General features: G+C 48.1%; 1 long non-coding RNA gene across 1 annotated transcript in view; it reads left to right on the top strand.

The window, feature by feature from the left end:
* Positions 1-1,839: 1,839 nt before the first annotated feature.
* The window catches only part of LOC146060232 (uncharacterized), a 31,990-nt gene continuing 26,843 nt past the window's right edge, over positions 1,840-6,986 (top strand). The window contains exon 1 of the long non-coding RNA XR_014470404.1: positions 1,840-2,921. This is a non-coding gene — a long non-coding RNA (uncharacterized LOC146060232). The remainder of the gene's footprint in view (positions 2,922-6,986) is intronic.

The following is a 6,986-nucleotide window of genomic DNA, read 5'->3' as shown; positions in this document are numbered from 1 at the left end:
CATTTGAAATATTGTGCGTGCTGTTGTTGTGCGTGACGTCGGGGGAGCATGCCGGGCGCCGGCACCACATGATTAAAGGGGGGGCAGGCTGAGTTGAAAGCGGGGAGAAGAATTGGAGCGGAAGCTGCAGGGGTGACAGTCATTGGGCGGTATTCAATGAGGCTGATTCGCCAGGTTTTTATGGCGATTTTGTGCTGTAAGGCGAATTTCTGACTAAAACGGTGAATCACCCTATTCAATGATCAGATGGCGAATACATTTCAAGGTTTGGTACTTATGAGTTATCTGGGCGCCCGATTTTTTGATTGTATGCCTTAAGTTAAGGCATACAATCAGATGCGATGCGATATCGCATCGCATCGCATCGCATGCGACCATCGGATGCGATGACCCGATTTTTCCATAGGAATCAATGTTAAAATGGACAGAGTCCATTTTAACATGGAATTCAATGGGAAAAAGGGGTCCTCTTCATACCCCTACTATCCAAGTGGGCATGGAGTTGGATATAAACCTGTGGCGAGCGTAGCGAGCCACCGAGCCCGAAGCGTGGCGAGCGAAGCGAGCCCCGCGAGGGGACGGTATTCTATGTCCCCTCGCGGGGCTCGCTACGCTCGCCACGCTTCGGGCTCGGTGGCTCGCTACGCTCGCCACAGGTTTATATCCAACTCCATGCCCACTTGGATAGTAGGGGTATGAAAAGGACCCCTTTTTCCCATTGAATTCCATGTTAAAATGGACTCTGTCCATTTTAACATTGATTCCTATGGAAAAATCGGGTCATCGCATCGCATCGCATCCGATGGTTGCATGCGATGCGATGCGATGTGCCCGATCCGACCCGATTTAGAAATCGGGCGCCCGGATAACTCATAAGTACCCAAGGTTTTTTCGCCATGATTCACCGAGTAGCAATCGCTATCTTTTTATGGTGAAGTGGAAGGTGAACTTTTAAAATAAAGTGTTTTGTTTTTTACAATTGGTGTCAAAAAATCTGGAATTTTATTCTGAGGGGAGGGGCATGCTATTTTTATTCATGTGCTGTAAGCACATGAATATATATTTAATTTAAAAATATATATATATATTATTTTTTTTTTACACAGAGCAGCCAGCAGGGGGCCGGAGCCGAGCCGCTCATTAGATATTCATATATTCACTTCACCCGATCATTACATATGCATGATCGGGTGTAGTGAATATACCCGGTCCCCTGCTGGCACCCCCGGGGGGCAGCCTGTGCTGCCTGGCAACCGGGGAGCCCACCTCTCCCCCACAAATGTTCTGGGGCAGGCAGGGAGACTTCCATCTCCCTGCCTGCCACCGTCCTCAGGCTCCCTGCGGCGTCCGCTCAAATTCGCCAGTCAGGGGCAGCGAGCCCCTGACTCGTTGAATACCGGAGCCGGCGAGGCTCCGGAACGCAGCGAGTAGTGGCGAGTTAGTGGCTAAACAGGATTCGCTGCACGTCGCCGGTATTCACATTGAATACCGCCCATTGACAGCTGGGCAGAGAGCAGGGGGCTGCCCGGCTGTATTCAGAGCACTGCAGGTCATGGCTGTTTGAAATAATACCCCTTTCACAACAGAAAATGCAGGGATTTACCCGGGAATATGGTCCCAGGATCATGCAGGGACATTCCCAGGCTGACCCCTTATACACCAGCCTAGTCCCTGCATTGTGTGAGGGGGAGAGACAACCACTCCCCTCTCCCTCCCCCCTTTAACCAACCAGCTATATCTTCGGAACCAACTGACCCATTTACATGAGCCCAGTATCATATTGAAGAACTTTTGAGTTGGCTTTGAATGATTTTGGTCCCGTGAAACTGGGCTGTTTGGTTCCATAGAAATCTGCCCTCAAAGAACATAAACAGTCATGAAATTACATTTAAGAAATGAAAAAAAAACGGTTTAACCTCAATATCCCTGGAACCAATAAACCCATATGGATCCAGCCTGGTATCAGATTGAAGGCCCAGCGATTTGGGTTCGACTGAGATCAACCTCGAGCTTCAGTGATGCCGAAGGGGGAACTGGCAGCCGTTGAACTGGGTGGGGGTCGGAATTAGCGGGTCCCATGTTATCCTATAGGGAAAACGTTCCAGCTTTGCCTGACAGTATCTCCGGTTCCCAGGGGGCTAGAGACACGGGGCTGGGCTCGTTGGAAAGCCCCATGGTGCACCCCCGGACCACCCCCTAGATTCGCCTATGCTCTCATGTACTACACCCAATAGGTGAGCGCTTTGTATTTCCATTTCTCTACAATAAGAACCATCTGAGGCAACCATCTGGGGTGCACTGCAAAGGTCACCGCTGACAGAGTAGAATAGAGGTACACATTACAGAAATGCCACCCAATGGAGTGGAAGTTCTCAGTTAGAAAAGGGGTAAAAAAAAATCCATGGTAAGAACACATTTGCAGATAACTAATGGAAGAGGGGAAATTTGGATAACTTTTTTTTTTGGCTAAAATTATCAATGTCCTGGTGTCATGGGAGTAGTGCAGGTCATACATGCCTACCCTCCCGCATTCAGCAGGAGGCTCCCGCTATTTGCATTAGCCTCCCGCTGCCCCGGAAACATACTGGCACCTCCCTTTTTTTTGGTCCCTCAATAAAATCCAAAAAAATAAAATGATGGGGGCGGGGCTTGCACGGTAACATCACTGCCAGCCACCGTGGGGATATGGGTGGCCGAGCTGCTGCTGTCACGTTGAGGAAGCCGGAAGGAGCACTGCAGGAGAGTCAGCATCAGCCTGGGCTTCCGGGGTTGGCTCCGCCCACCACACTCCGTGCCTCAGCCCTACTCCTGCTGCTTTGCCTGCTCCTGTCACCAGCTGCCCTATACTTCCCCTCACCACACTGCGTGCTCCCACCACACACACGGTCCCTGCACTCCCCTAGAAGGATCAACACAGCCAGGTGAGTGCTGTGTGTTCTGGGGAGTGTGGGCTGTTATATATGGGAGAGAAATGTGTGCACATTGTGCAATGTGTGTGTGTGGGGGGGGGGCTGTTTATAAGGTAATATAGAGAGGCTGTTTATAATGTATTATGGGGTGAATGTATATAATGTACTATAGTATGAGGGAGTTGTATATAATGTAATATGGGGGAGTAACTGCACATTGTGCAATGTGTGTGTGGGGGCTGTGTATAATGTAATATGGCTCTGTGTGTAATATGGGGTAGCAGTGTATAATGCACTTTGGGGCTGATTCAGACCTGTTAGGTAGGTTCCGATTTCGGCAACATTTTCAATGGTGGGGTTCTGCGCATGCGCGAATATGCAGAAGGTGTGAACACCTTCAGCCAGTATAATTCTCCCTCCCCTGACAGTGCTTGCACTGTCAGGGGAAGGAAGGGGGCGGGCAGGAAACTGGAACAGAGGAACGCCCAGTGTTTTATGCAAGCTATATATGGATGCAGTACAATACTTATATTCTTTTATTTTCTTTTTCTGCTTTTAGTACTATAGTATACCTCCGAACTGTCCTGATTATAGAGGCCATGCCCACATGACCTGTAGCTCTGCCTTTTCCCGTCGGGTAATTTGGGAGGTATGCTATAGGAATTTCCATGAAACTGGTTTTCAAAAGTAGGCAAGTATGGTGCAGGTGGGTACATGGGACCGTTTTGAGGGTAGCACAAGACAACACCATACCTGATCGAACCCCTCCTACCTTTATGTCTGTTTTTTTTTACCCAGTCTTTCATGTATTACTGTTTGTTCCCAATCGTAATGCGAAATAATTGTTAATAAATAAATCTGTAGTTATCTTATTTCATGAAAGAGTGCAGTCCCTGCTATAATCCTATAGGTGTCAGCGTCAGATTTTGTCACCAAGAAAATACTTTTCACAGACAGCAAAAACACATGTAATTAAGCCCCATACATTATGCAGATTTTGCTTGAACTCATCAAGGAATCTGATCTTACCCTGGGCTAAACTTTCACTCTGTTCACTTCAGATAGATCTATCTGATGCAATTGATCTGATGCACACATGCTACATTAGGAGGGTGATTCTGTTTTAATCGGTCCCCTGGGTACCGATTGTTTGAGACTACGCATGTGCCGAGAGAGAGAGCCTGCATCTTCCTCTCCGACTCCTAAAGCAGGTCCAAGCCTCCTTCTCCCTGCAGCCTGCGTGCTCAGCCAGTCACTGAGCCGCAGGCTGCTGTGTCAGATACGACTGGATAGCTGAGCCGTCGCTCAGCTATCCTGTCCTCTATGGAGCCGGTGGCTCAGGCTGTCAATCAGCAGCGAACTCGGTCCCGGGACCCGGAACAATAACACACAGCCTGTCTCCAGGGCTGCCATTAAAGATTTTGGGGCCCCAGACAGAATAAGATGGGCCCCTTACCTCTGCCTGCCCTCACTCCTCTATCCCCCTTCGATGCTCCAACCCCCAACCGTGGCACTCGCCTATCACCCGATTCCTTAAAAAGTGCTCTCGCACTGCTGAGCGCTTCTGGAAGAAATCACGCTCCCTCGCGGATTATCTCCATTTCAAATTCATTCTTTCCTCCTTCAGCTCTGCCCTTGCTCTGGCCAAGGAATCCTACTTTAAGTCCCTCATCCTTTCCCAATCATCCAATCCCCGCAGGCTCTTCGCCACCTTCAACTCCTTGCTCTCCCCCCCTCCTCCAGCTCTTCCGTCCTCCACCGTAGCCGCTGATTTTGCTACCTACTTTTCAACCAAAATCTCGTCTCTCAGGACTGCCATCACTGCTGCCATGACCTCACCCTCTCCCTCCTCCCCTCCTACATCTCCACTCCCCTCCTTCCAACCCCTGTCCTCATTTTACCCCACCACTGCCGCTGAAGTCCACTCTATCCTAAGTGTGGTTGCAGGCTACCCAGGGAACTGCCATGACGCCTATAATCTGTGGCACTCAGCCCTCTGGGACCGATTCCAGGGCCAACAAATGCCAGAGGGGTGGTTACTTGGTAAGGACATTTTAAAATATAAAAATGTTTCCCCTTTATTGTTATTGTTAAAATGTGTAACTTTATAAACTAATAAATTATTTTACTCCTGTGGAGTGTCCCTATAGTCTGTAAATATACCCAGAACTACATAAAACCTCATGACCATTACAATATGCATTAATTGTGGCTAAAATATGCCTATACCTGTTGTTACAACCAGTTATTACCAACAGTAAGTGTTCTCTGTACTAATGTGGATGTTGTTTTACATCTAAAGTGGCACTGTAGTGTGTACTCCCCTCCGATATGTGCAAAATATAGGTGGAAACAGTCTCTCTAGTTTAACAGTTTTTAAGGCATATTGTAGTTGTCACACTTACTCATACATTACATTACCATATACTGCACTGACCCTATCTTTTCTGTAAAGGTGATGCAGGATATGGGTGTCTTCCATTGCTCATGACACCTTTGTGATCCCCAGAAGGCCCTGCACAGCACCGCTATAACAAAGCACACGATGCCACTCGCAATGTTGTGGAATGCACCTTTGGTCATTTCAGGTGTTTGGACAGGTCATCAGGAATACTGCTTTACCACCCAGCAAAAGTATTGATGATTGTCCAGGCCAGGGCCGGATTATCAATGGGCCTGATGGAGCTACAGCTCCAGGCCCACTCTCCAAATAGGCCTATTTTGTAGCTGAGGGCCAGGGCTTTCCAACGAGCCCGGCCCCGCGTCGCTAGCCCCCCGGGAACAAGAGATACCACCAGGCAAAGCTGGAACGTTTTCGCCATAGGATAACATGGGCCCCGCTAATTCCGACCTCCACCCGATTCCAACGGCTGCCAGTTCCTCCGCCGGCATCACAGAAGCTCGAGGTTGATCTCAGTCTAACCCATATCGCTGGGCCTTTAATCTAAAATCAGGCTGGTCCATATGGGTTCATTGGTTCTAGAGATATTGCGGGTAAACCAATTTTTTTTTTGCATTTCTGAAATGTAATTTCATGGCAGTTCATGTTGTTTGAGGAGAGATTTCTCTGGAACCAAACGGCCCAGTTTCACGGGACCAAAATCATTCGAAGCCTACATGTAAATGGGGCAGTTGGTTCTGAAGATATAGCTGGTTGTTTAAAGGGGGGCAGTTTTCTCTCCCCTTCACACTAGAAAATGCAGGGACTAGGCTGGTGTAAAAGGGGCCATACTGGGAATGTCCCTGCATGATCCTGGGACCATATTCCCAGGTAAGTCCCTACATTTTCTGGTGTGAAAGGGGTATTATTTCAAATAGCCAGGACATGCAGTGCTCTGAATACAGTCAGGTAGCCCCCTGCTCTCTGCCCGGCTGTCAATGGCTGTCATTTCTGCCCGGCAGCGGCTGTCCCCCAGTCAGGGGCTGGCTGGCAACTTTCAGCCTGGGGGGCAACACAAGCAAGTGGCCCATCACCATTGTTTCACCGACCTATCCTCTCCCCTCTAGTATGCAAAATTTTACCTGTAATGCCCATACCACATAAAGCCAACACCGTATACCCCATTAAACATAATGCCACACACCGTAATTCCAATTGAACAATGCCCATTAAACATAATGCCAACACCACAATGCCCATTACACATATTGCTACACACCGTATAGCCCATTAAACATAATGCCGCACACCGTAATGCCAATTAAACATAATGCCACACACCGTAATGCCAATTAAACATAATGCCACACACCGTAATGCCAATTAAACATAATGCCACACACTGTATTGCCAATTAAACATAATGCCACACACCGTAATGCCAATTAAACATAATGCCACACAATGTATTGCCAATTAAACAATGCCCATTACACATAATGCCACACCACAATGCCCATTACACATATTGCCACACACCGTAATGCCCATTACACATATTGCCACACCGTAATGCCAATTAAACAATGCCCATTACACAAAATGGCAACACTGCAATGCCCATTACAAATATGGCAACACACTGTAATGCCCAATAAACATGTTTTGGAGTGCCACTGTTTGTTCATTACCGATAC

The sequence above is a fragment of the Crinia signifera genome, chromosome 2 (genome assembly GCF_055691185.1).
Source record: "Crinia signifera chromosome 2, ASM5569118v1, whole genome shotgun sequence".
In the NCBI taxonomy this organism is placed as follows: Eukaryota; Metazoa; Chordata; class Amphibia; order Anura; family Myobatrachidae; genus Crinia; species Crinia signifera.
This window is presented reverse-complemented; position numbering and strand designations above follow the sequence as displayed.